This window comes from Lycorma delicatula, chromosome 6 (genome assembly GCF_047948215.1).
Source record: "Lycorma delicatula isolate Av1 chromosome 6, ASM4794821v1, whole genome shotgun sequence".
NCBI lineage: Eukaryota > Metazoa > Arthropoda > Insecta > Hemiptera > Fulgoridae > Lycorma > Lycorma delicatula.
In genome coordinates this window covers 161,661,982-161,677,582 of record NC_134460.1, presented here as the reverse complement: position 1 = coordinate 161,677,582, position 15,601 = coordinate 161,661,982, and positions in this window count along the sequence as shown.

Here is a 15,601-nt window from a genome sequence, read left to right as displayed (position 1 = left end):
GAAATGAGACATTAGTGTGCGATTACAATATTAAAACAAAACTTCGTTATCACAAAGGGATGGATGCTTATGCTGATAATGTGCCTATGTACAAATTGCAATTAATCTGTCAGTTTTTGGTAAACATGACACAACGGATATTCCATATCCTCCTTGTTAATCTGATCTTGCACCTGTAGAACATTTTTATTCCTTCAAATTAAAAACAAAGATAAAAGTTTGATGTTTTCGGTCGATTAACTTGATAAAGGAAAATTTTCTATGCTAATTGTGCAGTGTCTTGAACGAAGAATTCCAGAGATAATCTGAAGGGTGGAAGAAATGTTGGGAGTGGTATATTCAAAATGTATTTCAAAGTAATCAGAACCTTTTTTATTTAAAAAGTTTAGGAATTTTACAGACAAACCTCATATGTAAGTATATGCAAACAAATACATAATACATAATATATTGCCACAGCGACGACAATGATGCTGTAACATTCCAAAACAAAAAATGTTAAAAATACTGCAGCCAATATGTTAAAAACAGTAGGCAACTTACTAACTGTTAATTAACATCCATTATTAAATAATTATAATGAATTACTTTAAAGCAGTTTTTTTTTAGTTTTATTTATAGTTACTTTAAATAATTTAAAATATGGCTAAGCTGATAGAAAATTCAGCCGGTATGATAAAAAGTCATTTAGAATAAATTCAAAAACAAGAAACCTTGATAAAAATAAGGAATGGAATAAAATAAACAACAAAGAACTAATGAGTAGAAGCTAATGCTGTAAGAAATGTGGGAATATGTATTAAGTTTTTCCAACTAATTCTCTTGAATTTTGCATGATATTTACAGAATATTAGAGTATTTATTCATTAAGTTATAACAATCAACTAAATACTAAGCGATGGGGACATCAATCTATTAACAAATATCTTCAAATAATCAATATTGATGGTAAAATTTTGTTACATTATCCGGTAAGTTATAAAAAAAAAAATTAGAATGCGATAACTCGTGGTATAATATCATAACCATCCTTGAAGTCAGCATTTTTGGCAAAGGTAAGATTTGTACATAGCAAAAAAAAAATTGATTGAACTGAAGAAATTTCTTAATTTTATGACGTTAGTTAAAAATTCTTAGACGATATAGTAATCCCAGTCGTACACACACAATGATCTGCATTACCTAAGATACCAGCCTTATACAAAGTGACACAGAAACAGGAACTTTTGAAATGCACAGTGCCAACATATACAATTGGCAGAACTGCTTTATGCAGAAGCATTCCTGCTAGCCATGCTATCATCTTGTAGTAGTGGAACAGTCAACAGCAGGCTTTTGCCATAAAAATGCTTTACAAAACCAATGATAGTTTGGAAGGTGCACAGAGGGAGTTCTGATGGCATTACAATTTAGGTCGTGTTATATAGAAAAAATGCGACAGAAACATGAATTAAAAACTTTGAAGAGACTTAATCGACTCTGAAAAAGAAACTGACAACACTATCAAGAAGTGCTTATACTCTACACAATATTGAGACTGTATGCGTTTCAGTCGTACAGAGTCCACAGCGTTCAATTCGTAAACAAGCAGATATAGTTGGGTTGTTCTGAAAGCGTGTTCACTGAATTCTTCATTTCGACTTAAAATTTCATCCTCGCAAGTAAAGATCGTGTAAGAACTGAAGGACCATCAGTTGCGCTTTGATTTCTGTCAAGAAATTATGGCAAACATTAATGAGGACAACAAATTTCTGGAAAAGCTGTGGATGTCAGATGAGGTACATTTCCATCTCACAGGTTATGTGAACAATCAGAACTATCGATATTGGGGCAGAAAGCAACCCCGATGAACTTCATGAATGCCAATGTTCATGAAAATTTACACAGCAGCAAGGTAAAAGTATAGAGTGCAGTTTTATCACTTCAGATCGGTATGTTCCTTCCCAAATCAGCTGATTTGGAAGTCAAGAGTTCCAGCTTCAAGTCCTAGTAGTCAGTTATTTTTATATGGATTTGAAGAATACTAGATCGTGGATACTGGTGTTCTTTGGTGGTTGGGTTTCAATTTACCACACATCTCAGTAATGGTCGATCTGAGACTACACTACAAGACTACACTTCATTTACACTCATACATATCATCCTCTGAAGTAATATCTCAACGGTAATTACCAGAGACTAAACAGGAAAAAAAGATCAGTATGTTCACATGCTGCAATATTTTTTTACACCTGTATTGAACAATTTCCCATACAAGCATGAAGTCTGGTTTCAACAGGATGTAGTGTGCAATCAATGGCTGCTATGTGAGAATTATTCTGTAACCCTGATATCTTAAGATTTGGTGACATTTCTGGGTCCCCAAGATTACTGGATTTATCAGTTTGTGATTTCTTTTTCTTCTGGAGATACTTTAAAGCATGGTCTACAAGGGTCGGCCAAAGGTCCTGGGTGAAATGAAACAAGCAATTCAAGACAAAATTCATGGCATCCCATCCGAGATGTTGCAGCGAGCAATGGGGAATCTCAATGGCAGATTGCATATTAGAGGACACCATTTACCTGACATAATTTTCTAAAACTGATATTAAGTATTTTGATAATCTGATATTTTTTAATCGGTTAGGTTTCTGCCATTAAATTTTTTTGTTACATTTTTTAAAAGTTTGCCAATTTATTGTAATCTTTGAGCATATTGTTCACATATTAATAAACTGTAAATGCTTAAAAGATGGAAAAAGTGATAAATAGCCTTTTCTGTAAGCAATTGAATAATGGAAAATATGGAAATTTAAAAAAACTTGCCAACAGATATTTTATAATCTTCAGCTCACTTATATTTGTGAACAAACATTTTCTTTAATGAATCTAAATAAAAGTACAGCAAATTCCATAATTAAATTTTGCTTACTTAAGTGAACTGTTTTTGTATTTAACATTTTTTAATTTTCATACTTCATTCGGTTCGTGAAAAAAGTTTTCTTTCCAATTCAGCCCAGAGGCAAAAACTTGGCTATGCCTGTACTAGATTATTCATTTGTTTTGTATTTTTGAGTTGACTAGATAAATACTTTGATTATGAAAATAAGAACTTTATTTTAAATATAAGAAATATTGTAGATTAAAAAGAAAGTGATACATAACGGATTATATATGCTGTGTATAAAGAAGAAACCAAATAATTAAATTATAAACATCATTTACTTTACAAGATAGTTTGTTATTTGTGACATAACATTTGCAATGTTTTTCTAAAATGATATATTTACTAAAGCTAACTGTAGAATTTTTATATGCTGTACATTATCTTAACCTTCCAAATAAGTTGTCACTTCCAAACCTTTGAAAACTTTCTTGGTTGTCGTAATTCCATTTAGTTTGTTTGTTATCACCATCTCCATTATAAACTGGATATTTTACATTACTTTCTGGAAAGAAACTCTTACCTGCCTAATACCAGACTATACCATAAAGACGACAGTATTATAAACAGAGTTCAGTGTAATTTGATTTTAATTCTTTTTTGATATAAGAAATAATTTAAAATGTTTTAATTACTTGCACTTGTTGCTTTTTCAATGTAGAATCTTATTTTTTTATTATTTAATATTACTTACACGAAAAAAATTTAAAATTACATTAACTAATCCAAAAATATATAGATCTTACCTTTCTTGTAGTAAATCCAAACTTTGCACTACATTCTGTACATTTTGAAACCTGAAACATTATAAACAATTATAAAACTTGGGAAAGGGAACAAATTCAAATCTATGAAACAACTTATCATATACATGCCTCAAAGTGATACTTAGAAAAAAAAGTACATGTTTTTTTCAGTAAGAAAAGTTTTGTTATAGTTATAGATCAGGACAGCAATAAAATAAATATATATGTTTAAAGAAAACAAAGTAAAAATTTAAGAAATGTATATTTAAAGTAAAATTATTATTTTAAAGTAAATAAATTATTAAGTTTATTAATAATTTAAATTTAATATTTTTCTGAAATAAACCAATTTGTGAAAGATGTAAGGGTTTTATGAGGTCGATCAGAATATTATTTTAGAAAATACAGGAGGCATCAGAAAAACCAATAGTCATCTATTATTACATACCCACTACCAAACTTTTTCAAATTGAAATTTCCACTTTAAATTTATATAAAATGAATTTTATTTATCATTTCAAAGGTTAGAAAGATAATATAATTTTTCAACTTTTCCTGCCATCATATGTACATACTATTATGCACATTTGCACCTTAGCACCTGTGATCAATGTAATTCACCTTTCAAAATAAAAGACAAAACTGCAACTCCATCGATAAATGAATTGTTTAATATTAATAATAAAATCAATGGTTAAACCATATGTTCTATTGAACATGCGAGTCATTTTACTATTGCCATAAAATTTTAAAGTAATACAACATTTTCCACACTTCCCTGCAATATGAATGAGCCCCGTCTGCTGGAGAAATTCAATAGTACTTTTTCTCTTTAAAACATAGAGAAATTAATCAATCATAATTAAACGCAGTTACATTAATTCAAATGATTGACATGTAAACATAAACTAAGAGTAATTGTAAGAAGTCTATAAATAACTATTATCTATTGAACACGAATATTGGCATGAACTTAAAATTCATTAATAAATTAAAAAATAATTTCCTTAGAAATCTCATCATGAATAAAATTTAATATAATAAATAGAGCTAGACCAATTATAGAACAACTAATAAATTTCCACGATCATACTATAATGATCTTATTATCTATTACAATAATAGTAACAATTATAATAATAACAATAACAAAAAATAAATTATCAAATAATCTGCTAACAGAAAATCAGATAATAGAAACAATCTGAACAACAATACCAGCAATTATTTTAATTTTCATCGCTATCCTATCAATTTTTTTTTTTTTTTTTTTTTGTCTTCAGTCATTTGACTGGTTTGATGCAGCTCTCCAAGATTCCCTATCTAGTGCTAGTCGTTTCATTTCAGTATACCCTCTACATCCTACATCCCTAACAATTTGTTTTACATATTCCAAACGTGGCCTGCCTACACAATTTTTCCCTTCTACCTGTCCTTCCAAAATTAGAGCGACTATTCCAGGATGCCTTAGTATGTGGCCTATAAGTCTGTCTCTTCTTTTAACTATATTTTCCCAAATGCTTCTTTCTTCATCTATTTGCCGCAATACCTCCTCATTTGTCACTTTATCCACCCATCTGATTTTTAACATTCTCCTATAGCACCACATTTCAAAAGCTTCTAACCTTTTCTTCTCAGATACTCCGATTGTCCAAGTTTCACTTCCATATAAAGCGACACTCCAAACATACACTTTCAAAAATCTTTTCTTGACATTTAAATTAATTTTTGATGTAAACAACTTATATTTCTTACTGAAGGCTCGTTTAGCTTGTGCTATTCGGCATTTTATATCGCTCCTGCTTCGTCCATCTTTAGTAATTCTACTTCCCAAATAACAAAATTCTTCTACCTCCATAATCTTTTCTCCTCCTATTTTCACATTCAGTGGTCCATCTTTGTTATTTCTACTACATTTCATTACTTTTGTTTTGTTCTTGTTTATTTTCATGCGATAGTTCTTGCGTAGGACTTCATCTATGCCGTTCATTGTTTCTTCTAAATCCTTTTTATTCTCGGCTAGAATTACTATATCATCAGCAAATCGTAGCATCTTTATCTTCTCACCTTGTACTGTTACTCCGAATCTAAATTGTTCTTTAACATCATTAACTGCTAGTTCCATGTAAAGATTAAAAAGTAACGGAGATAGAGAACATCCTTGTCGGACTCCCTTTCTTATTATGGCTTCTTTCTTATGTTCTTCAATTGCTACTGTTGCTGTTTGGTTCCTGTACATGTTAGCAATTGTTCTTCTATCTCTGTATTTGAACCCTAATTTTTTTAAAATGCTGAACATTTTATTCCAGTCTACGTTATCGAATGCCTTTTCTAGGTCTATAAACGCCAAGTATGTTGGTTTGTTTTTCTTTAATCTTCCTTCTACTATTAATCTGAGGCCTAAAATTGCTTCCCTTGTCCCTATATTTTTCCTGAAACCAAATTGGTCTTCTCCTAACACTTCCTCCACTCTCCTCTCAATTCTTCTGTATAGAATTCTAGTTAAGATTTTTGATGCATGACTAGTTAAACTAATTGTTCTGTATTCTTCACATTTATCTGTCCCTGATTTCTTTGGTATCATTACTATAACACTTTTTTTGAAGTCTGACGGAAATTCCCCTTTTTCATAAATATTACACACCAGTTTGTATAATCTATCAATCGCCTCCTCCCCTGCACTGCGCAGTAATTCTACAGGTATTCCGTCTATTCCAGGAGCCTTTCTGCCATTTAAATCTTTTAATGCTCTCTTAAATTCAGATCTCAGTATTGTTTCTCCCATTTCATCCTCCTCAACTTCCTCTTCTTCCTCTATAAAACCATTTTCTAATTCATTTCCTCCGTATAACTCTTCAATATATTCCACCCATCTATCGACTTTACCTTTCGTATTATATATAGGTGTACCATCTTTGTTTAACACATTATTAGATTTTAATTTATGTACCCCAAAATTTTCCTTAACTTTCCTGTATGCTCCGTCTATTTTACCAATGTTCATTTCTCTTTCCACTTCTGAACACTTTTCTTTAATCCACTCTTCTTTCGCCAGTTTGCACTTCCTGTTTATAGCATTTCTTAATTGCCGATAGTTCCTTTTACTTTCTTCATCACTAGCATTCTTATATTTTCTACGTTCATCCATCAGCTGCAATATATCATCTGAAACCCAAGGTTTTCTACCAGTTCTCTTTATTCCGCCTAAGTTTGCTTCTGCTGATTTAAGAATTTCCTTTTTAACATTCTCCCATTCTTCTTCTACATTTTCTACCTTATCTTTTTTAGTCAGACCTCTTGCGATGTCCTCCTCAAAAATCTTCTTTACCTCCTCTTCCTCAAGCTTCTCTAAATTCCACCGATTCATCTGACACCTTTTCTTCAGGTTTTTAAACCCCAATCTACATTTCATTATCACCAAATTATGGTCGCTATCAATGTCTGCTCCAGGGTAAGTTTTGCAGTCCACGAGTTGATTTCTAAATCTTTGCTTAACCATGATATAATCTATCTGATACCTTGCAGTATCGCCTGGCTTTTTCCAAGTGTATATTCTTCTATTATGATTTTTAAATTGGGTGTTGGCAATTACTAAATTATACTTCGTGCAAAACTCTATAAGTCGGTCCCCTCTTTCATTCCTTTTGCCCAGCCCGTATTCACCCACTATATTTCCTTCCTTGCCTTTTCCAATGCTTGCATTCCAATCTCCAACTATTATTAAATTTTCATCTCCTTTTACGTGTTTAATTGCTTCATCAATCTCTTCGTATACACATTCTACCTCATCATCATCATGGGCGCTTGTAGGCATATAGACGTTAACAATCGTTGTCGGTTTAGGTTTTGAATTTATCCTTATTACAATGACTCTATCGCTATGCGTCTTGAAATACTCCACTCTCCTCCCTATTTTCTTGTTCATCACGAAACCTACTCCTGCTTGCCCATTATTTGACGCTGAGTTAATTACTCTAAAGTCACCCGACCAAAAGTCGCCTTCCTCTTCCCACCGAACCTCACTAATTCCTACTATATCCACGTTTACCCTATCCATTTCCCTTTTTAAATTCTCTAGCCTACCAACCTTTTTTAAGCTTCTAACATTCCACGCTCCGACTCGTAGAATGTTATTTTTTACTTTTCTGGTGACCCCTTCCTTAGTAGTCCCCACCCGGAGATCCGAACGGGGGACTATTTTACCTCCGGAATATTTTACCAAGGAAGGCGCCTCCATTATTGCTTTTGAAAATGCAGAGCCACATTTTCTTGGAAAAAAAAACAGCTGTAGTTTTCCATTGCTTTCAGCTGCGCAGTACTCAGAGGACTGAGTGATGCTGATATGGCCGTTTAAGTCATTGTGACTTACGCCCCTAACAACTACTGAAAGAGCTGCTGCCCTCTTTCAGGAATCATTCCTTAGTCTGGCTCTCAACAGATACCTCTCCGATATGGTTGCACCTTCGGTCCAGCTACTCTGTATCCCTGAGCACTCAAGCCCCCTCACCAACGGCAAGGTCTCATGATTCATAGAGGAGGCCTATCAATTAAAATTTTATATTTAATGGAAGAAGTAATTAAACCATCAATCACCATTAAAACAATTGGACATCAGTGATACTGATAATATGAATACTCAGACTCAAAAAAAAATAGAATTTGAATCGTACATAAAACCACAAAATGACTTTACTTCATTCTGACTAATTGAAGTTGACAACCGAATAATTATTCAATTCTTAACACAAATCCGAATAATCGTATCATCATCTGATGTAATCCACTTTTGAACAATTCCATCAGTAGGAGTAAAAATAGATGCAATCCCAGGACGACTAAATCAAATTAGATTAATAACTAAAACCCCCGGGAGTATTTTTTGGACAATGTTCAGAAATTTTTTGGAATAAATCACAGATTTATACTAATTACCATAGAAAGAATCGACATAAAACCATTTATTAAATGAATGAAAACATAAAAATAAATAAACATTAAGTGACTGAAAGAAAGTAATGGTCTCTTAAACCAAAATATAGTAAATATTGAATACTCTTAATGAAAGACGCTAGTTTAAAAAAAAACATTTAACTGTCAAATAAAAAATACATATAATGTGCATCTTGATTCCACAAATGTCGCCAATAATATGAAACATTATATTAATAATAACAACAGCTACAATTATAGTTAACATAACAAAGTTATTCTTCATAACAAATCTAAAACCCCCACAAAAAAAAAAGAAAACTAAACATTAACTGAAAATGATAACTAGTCTTTTTTTCAACATTTGATCCAGCAACAATTACAAAGAAATTACAATTTATTACAAAGAAATTGAATAATTATACTCATAACAACAATAATTTTACCAAAATGATACTGAACTAAAAAATCTTGAATAAATATAATAATAAAAATAATAGAAAAAAAACTAATAAACGAATTTAAATCAATGACTCACCAAAAGGAAATCCTAATTATAGTTATATCAATTTTTATATTTATTATAATTAGAAATGTACTAGGATTAATTCCATATGTTTTTACATCAACAAGACAGTTAGTAGTATCAATATCAATTGCACTACCAAGATGAATTATAATCACAACATATAGATGAAAAAACTTTACAAATGAAATATTTAAACACATATTACCAACAGGAACTCCCTCCCCTATTTCACCAATAATAATTTTAATTGAAACCACAGGAAACCTTATCCGACCAATTTCACTAGCTGTTCGACTTACGGCAAATGTAATTGCAGGACACCTACTAATAACACTATTAGGAAATACATCATCAATAAAAATATTAATATTTACTACACCAATTCAAATGATCTTAACAGCAATCTCAATAATTCAAGCATATGTATTTGCAACTCGTGTAACACTTTACTCTAGAGAAGTACCTTATGAAAAAAAAAAATCACCCGTTTCACATAGTTACAAAAAGACCATGACCAATTATTTTATCAATAAATGTAATAACAATACTAACAGGAACTGTTAAATGAACTCAAACAAAAGAGTATGACCTAATAACAATAGGTATGACTTTATCAACAATGTCCATAATATTATGATGACGAGACGTAACGCAAGAAGCAACACTTCAAGGAAATCATACAAATAAAGTAAAATCATTAATAAAAATAGGAATAATCATATTTATTATCTCAGAAATAATATTTTTCTTATCATTTTTCTGAATATTCTTCCACTCAAGATTAGCACCATCAACTGAAATCGGAATAAATTGCCCCCAAAATCTATTAAACCCTTTAATCCAATAGAAATCCCACTATTAAACACAATCATCCTAATTTCATCAGGAATTACAGTAACATGAGCACACCACAGAATCTTATTAAACAAATTATCAATATCTAATAAATCACTATTACTAACAATCTTACTAGGAGTATACTTTACATTTTTACAAAAATGAGAATATCAACAATCAACCTTCACAATAGCAGATTCAATTTATGGATCATCATTCTTTCTAACAACAGGGTTCCATGGCATCCAATTGTAGGAACAACCTTCCTTACAATCTCAATAGTACGATGTATAAAAATACACTTTTCAACCAACCGTCACCTTGGGCTAGAATGTAATTTGATTATTCCATTACCTATCAATTTACTGATGAGGAAAATTAAATTAAATCTTTTTAGTACAAAAAGTGTAATTAGCCTCCAACTAATAGATTAAAAAAATTAAAAAGATAATCAAAATTACCTTAACAATAATATCCTTAAGCTCAATTATTATTATAATAATAATCATTACAATAGTAATCTCAAAAAAATAAAATAAAATAAGACGAGACAAAAACTCACCATTTGAATGTGGATTTTCTAAAACATCATCAACACGAAAATCATTTTCTACACACTTCTTTTTAGTTGCAACCATCTTCCTAATCTTCGAAATCTCAATAATTATACCCATATTTTCCACAAAAATAATAAACATAGACGAATTAATTCGTCTATGTTTATAATTAACGCCTAATTAATAGAAGAGTTAATTGATACCCAGCAACTGAAAACTGGTATCCACAATCTAATATTCAAATCCAAATTTAAAACAACTACCGTTATTAGGATTCGAATAATCTGAGAACTCTTGACATCCGAATCAGATGATTACACAAATTTTACTGCTAGACCAACCTGGAGGGTTAAAAGCAATTTTTTTGATAAGGTTAAAAATCTTTATGTGTAGATCATATGTTTCAGTGTTTATAATATATCTCTATACAACATTCTACTTTTGTGTAAAATAATATTTGTAAAATTATGATTTAATGATATTTCTCAGAAGAGGAACGCTTAAATCAGTTTAACTTGATACTATTCTTTATGATGTACATTGACTGTTTAAGTTTGGGCACTTTTTTTTTTAGTGAAGAATATTTTCTAGTACAGAACGTAACATACTGATAAATGATCTAATAATGATCTTTATACTGATTTAAGCACCTTATTTACAACTGCTACATTGGAGTGGTGCTATGAAAATTTATTTAGTAGTATTGTATCAAAGTAGACTCAAAACTACTAAATGATCCAACACCTGTCATTGTAGAACATATTTATTGTTTGAAGTTTGCATGATTTCTTAGATGCATTTTTAAATGTTAAAGATTCAGTCTACAAAGTGAAAAACCTAAGTATATTTTTTTAGAGGTAATTGCAGTATCAAATTGAAGTATTATCTGTACTTCTTGAATCTGTTATTACTGAAGGAATTGTGCTCTTGAAAAAAATTGAAAACTCATTTTTAAGTATCATTGTAAGGCCAGATAATATATAAAACTTTTCATCTATTGGAGCATCATTGATAATTGATAATAGAACAATTTTAATACTTCACTATAAAATATTGTAGATGTTAATACTTTCTATAAAGGACTGATGTTTAGGGCCAATATAATAAACTTGAATTTCAAAGGAGAGAATACTAAGGATCTGAAAAACGTTTGTGTACATGATTATACTGAAAAGTTTGTAATAAATAAGTTTACTTGTTTATTTATTGCATACATTTAAAAGTTGTATTTAAAAAAGTAAGGTAAGGTATGTTATAGAAATTGTTAGTACTATATAACTAAATTGTGAAGAAATTGATGAAACAAAGATAAATCTGTCAAAATTATAATGCAAGTGATTCACTCCTGAATTGAGAGGATGCACTCCAACAAGTGGATTCTTAAAATCTACAGATTTTAAATAAATAATTTAATCTTCGAGAATTACAGGCTTCTGAATTACAGCATAGTCAGGAAGTAATTTTATCCCTTAATACTAATTCTATTTACTTGGATGAAAATGGTCATTCTGACTGGTTAATACTCAGATGATTCTCTCTCGCCCCCCTCTCTCTCTCTCGCCCCCTCTCTATCTCACACCCCCCCCATACACAATCTCCCCCTCGCTCATTCCCTCCCTCTCTCTCGCACTCGGGTGTGTGTGTGTGTCTGTGCACGTGCATCATTTCTAAATGAAAGATTTCCAAGCAACAGGATCAGCTGTCAACACCCCACTTCTATCATGTCACCATAACATTCTGATATTTACCAAATGATACGATTACGAAAATCATCATTGCACTATAAATAAAGAATTACATTAATATAACACCTCTGTGCCAAGTGACAAAACATTTTTGGTGTGATTAAAATGTTCCTTCCACAATATTAATGTAATTCTTTATTTATAGTGCAATGATGATTTTCGTAATCGTATCATTTGGTAAATATCAGAATGTTATGGTGACATGATAAAAGTGGGGTGTTGACAGCTGATCCTGTTGCTTGGAAATCTTTCATTTAGGAATGATTGGTCAGAAGGATTGAAATATGTGGGTGAGCAATGTTTATTTTATATCTGAATAAGATTTCTTAAACCTGTCAAAAAAAGTTATTCCAGCCCATATTGAGTGGAATACGCTACAACAGCATATGCTAAGTCCCCTCTCTCCAATTCACTCTTTAGTCTGCATCTTTAATGCTGCCTAATAAAAAAACCATGTTTTTCCTGAGCAACTCCTATCACTTTTTGTTATAGAACTTGAAGTGTTGCCAGAGCATAATGTGATTGTTTTATTGTTTGCCCTGAACATTATCGTTCAAGAACCCGTACACTTATTTTATTAAGGTTAAATCTATTCTATTTAACTTGAAAATTTCTGCATTCTTGTCCAGTGGAACATTGACTTCATGATCTTACAGTTGCAACAGTATATTTGCAATCTGTTAGTGACAGTATAAACAGAAATGCAAATCCTGTACTTTGAATTTAATCTAGTATTTCTATTTTGGGAGGATTTTAATTAATATCAAACTATTAATTATCTTAGGTTTATTTAACTTAATTATTATTTTGTTAGTACTAGAGTATTCTCTAGTATTAACAAAATTGCTGTTATATGTGAATTTTCTTTCCTGTGACTTTTGCTAACTCATGAAATATTTAATAAAAGTGTTTTTACTTATATTACTCATTAAGCATGGATTTTATAGTTTGAATTACTGTATTTTATACTTTAACTCACAAGGGCAGCTGGTCGGCTTGTGAGAGAGTTTATTGATGTTATTTTGTAAGGTGGTAGGGGAGGGGGTTCCTATTTTGAATCCAAAATGTCAGCTTCCAACTTGACTCTGTTTTAGAGTAAACTTAAATATTTATTTATAAAGTTAAATATTTTCAAGTGGTTAGAGTAGTTTATTTGTATATCCAGTCGCAGCAGCCGAATGTTAGTGAGCGTCCAGTTTCATAATTGACAGGTTTTGGATTTGAGTCTGTTAGTTTGTTAATACTTTTTTCTCATATATTAACCTAAATGATTTTTAAGCTGACCATTTGCTCTTGTCAGATGCGAGTGGATTTGCTTCATACTTTAAATGTATGACCATATTTACTGATAGGCTGACAAAATTTTAATGCTTATTTATCTGTAAAGTAGTATTGAAATTAAAAACTAAATGTGAATTAATTAAAAATTATCATAATAAAAGTAATGTTATTAGGCAATAGCCACAATGATCGTCGCCTAATTTAATTTTCCATTTTGAGAAAAAACTGTAGTAATTGAGATTATTGCTAGTTTAGAAAATCAAAATTTTCAAAAATTATATTAACAAAGCAAGATTTAGTTTCATATTCTTTTCGTTTTAAAAAAAAAATAATTATGAGACGTTACGAGAATAACATCTCCCTAATACATAATTATGAGAATACATAACCGTATATTATAAACATTGATTTTTTCTTATGCAATTTATATTTTATTGTTCAATTTGAAACTTGTGTTAAAGTTATAGTTTCAGATAATCTTTGTTTAGTGTATAAACTTTACTGATCGAATAGTGTAATTGTATAAGTTACTGATTGAATGTCTATTGAAGTTTTTAATAAACCATTGTGTACTAGTAATATTTGTATGCTAAAATAAAAGGTATCTATTTTTTCCTTCTGATTAATCGTAACATTTGTTTAATAAAACATTTCTTATATCATGCTTTGTTAAATACTAATATATTTATACAGATATATTTTTCTGTAATATATTCATAACTTATTTCTGTTCAAAATAATTAATTGTTAAGTTAACAAATTGTAGAATTCTGCAATGAAATTTTTTTTCAGTGTATTAATTTTATGTTTTTTATCTTGATCACATCAGTGTATGTTTTTTAATTGTATATGAATATATATAAAAATACCTGTTATATGTATGTTTTGTAATATATATGAGGTTGTCAGGTAAAGTCCTTAACATTAATTTTTAAGTAAATAATTAACATTTACAACTTAGGCTGTACAATCTTTCACCTTCAAAGAGGTTGTTTCCTTCACTTGAATGCAAGCTCTCAACTTTTCTTCCATCCATTAGAACATTTCTGGAAAGCTTCATTGAGGATACTGCATAATTTCACTAGCAACTTTTCCTTTGTCGATTCATTCTACATAGTGTTGGCTTTCAGCGACATTTTTAATCCGGGGTATTAATAAAAATCCACTGCTGCTAAATCAAGTAAATACAAAGAGTCTCATGTTTTGCTAAAAACTATTGACAAATTAATTTGTGTGCTATGGTTTGTCAGCGTGGAGCATCTGTGGTATGTGTGTTGGTGGTTTGTCAGCGTGGACCTGGCATTTTAACCTTAAAACATCAGACATTTTTTCCTGGTAGTTAGGTATAAACTTTTGTTATGTTAAGATAAGTTTTCCTTTGTTGCCTTGTCCAAGAAATTTATTGTGAACAATGTCCAACATTCAATGATTTTGATGTTAACAGTTAAACTAAATCTGATCATCATGAAAAGCGTGGCTATCTTTAAAATGTTTCTATTAATAAACTTTTGAGTCTGGCTTAAATCTTTGTTTTTAAATGTAATTTAACATTTCATTAAAGAATTTCCTGATTTAACTGAAACTTCTTGTGAAAATCAGATACCTTAAACTCAGTTAAAATCTCCAGGCACACAACATTTGTACTATGTCACAGTCCTGTTTATGTGGAGTACATGAGCCCTTAGAATATAGTAATCGCACATGCCTGCCACAAAAGTTACATTTATAATGAAAAAATCCTTTTGAACAACAAAAAAGCATATCCTGCAACACATTGCTGTCTGTATCTTCCTACAGACCAGCTGTTTTTTTGTTGAGTTAATAATAATTCAGCAAAACATTGTGTTGGAATTTGTTTGCAAGGTTATTTCACAATATTGCTGAGCGATAATGCATTCTGATTAATAGTTCTCAATGGGACGCTATTTAAAAAGTTCAGGAATTTACCGGTCAAACCTCATATACAGGGAGTTGAAAAAGTAGATGTATAGTTACAGAATATAGAATAAAACGTAATAATATGATATAGTTTTAGTTAAGTAACAATATGGATT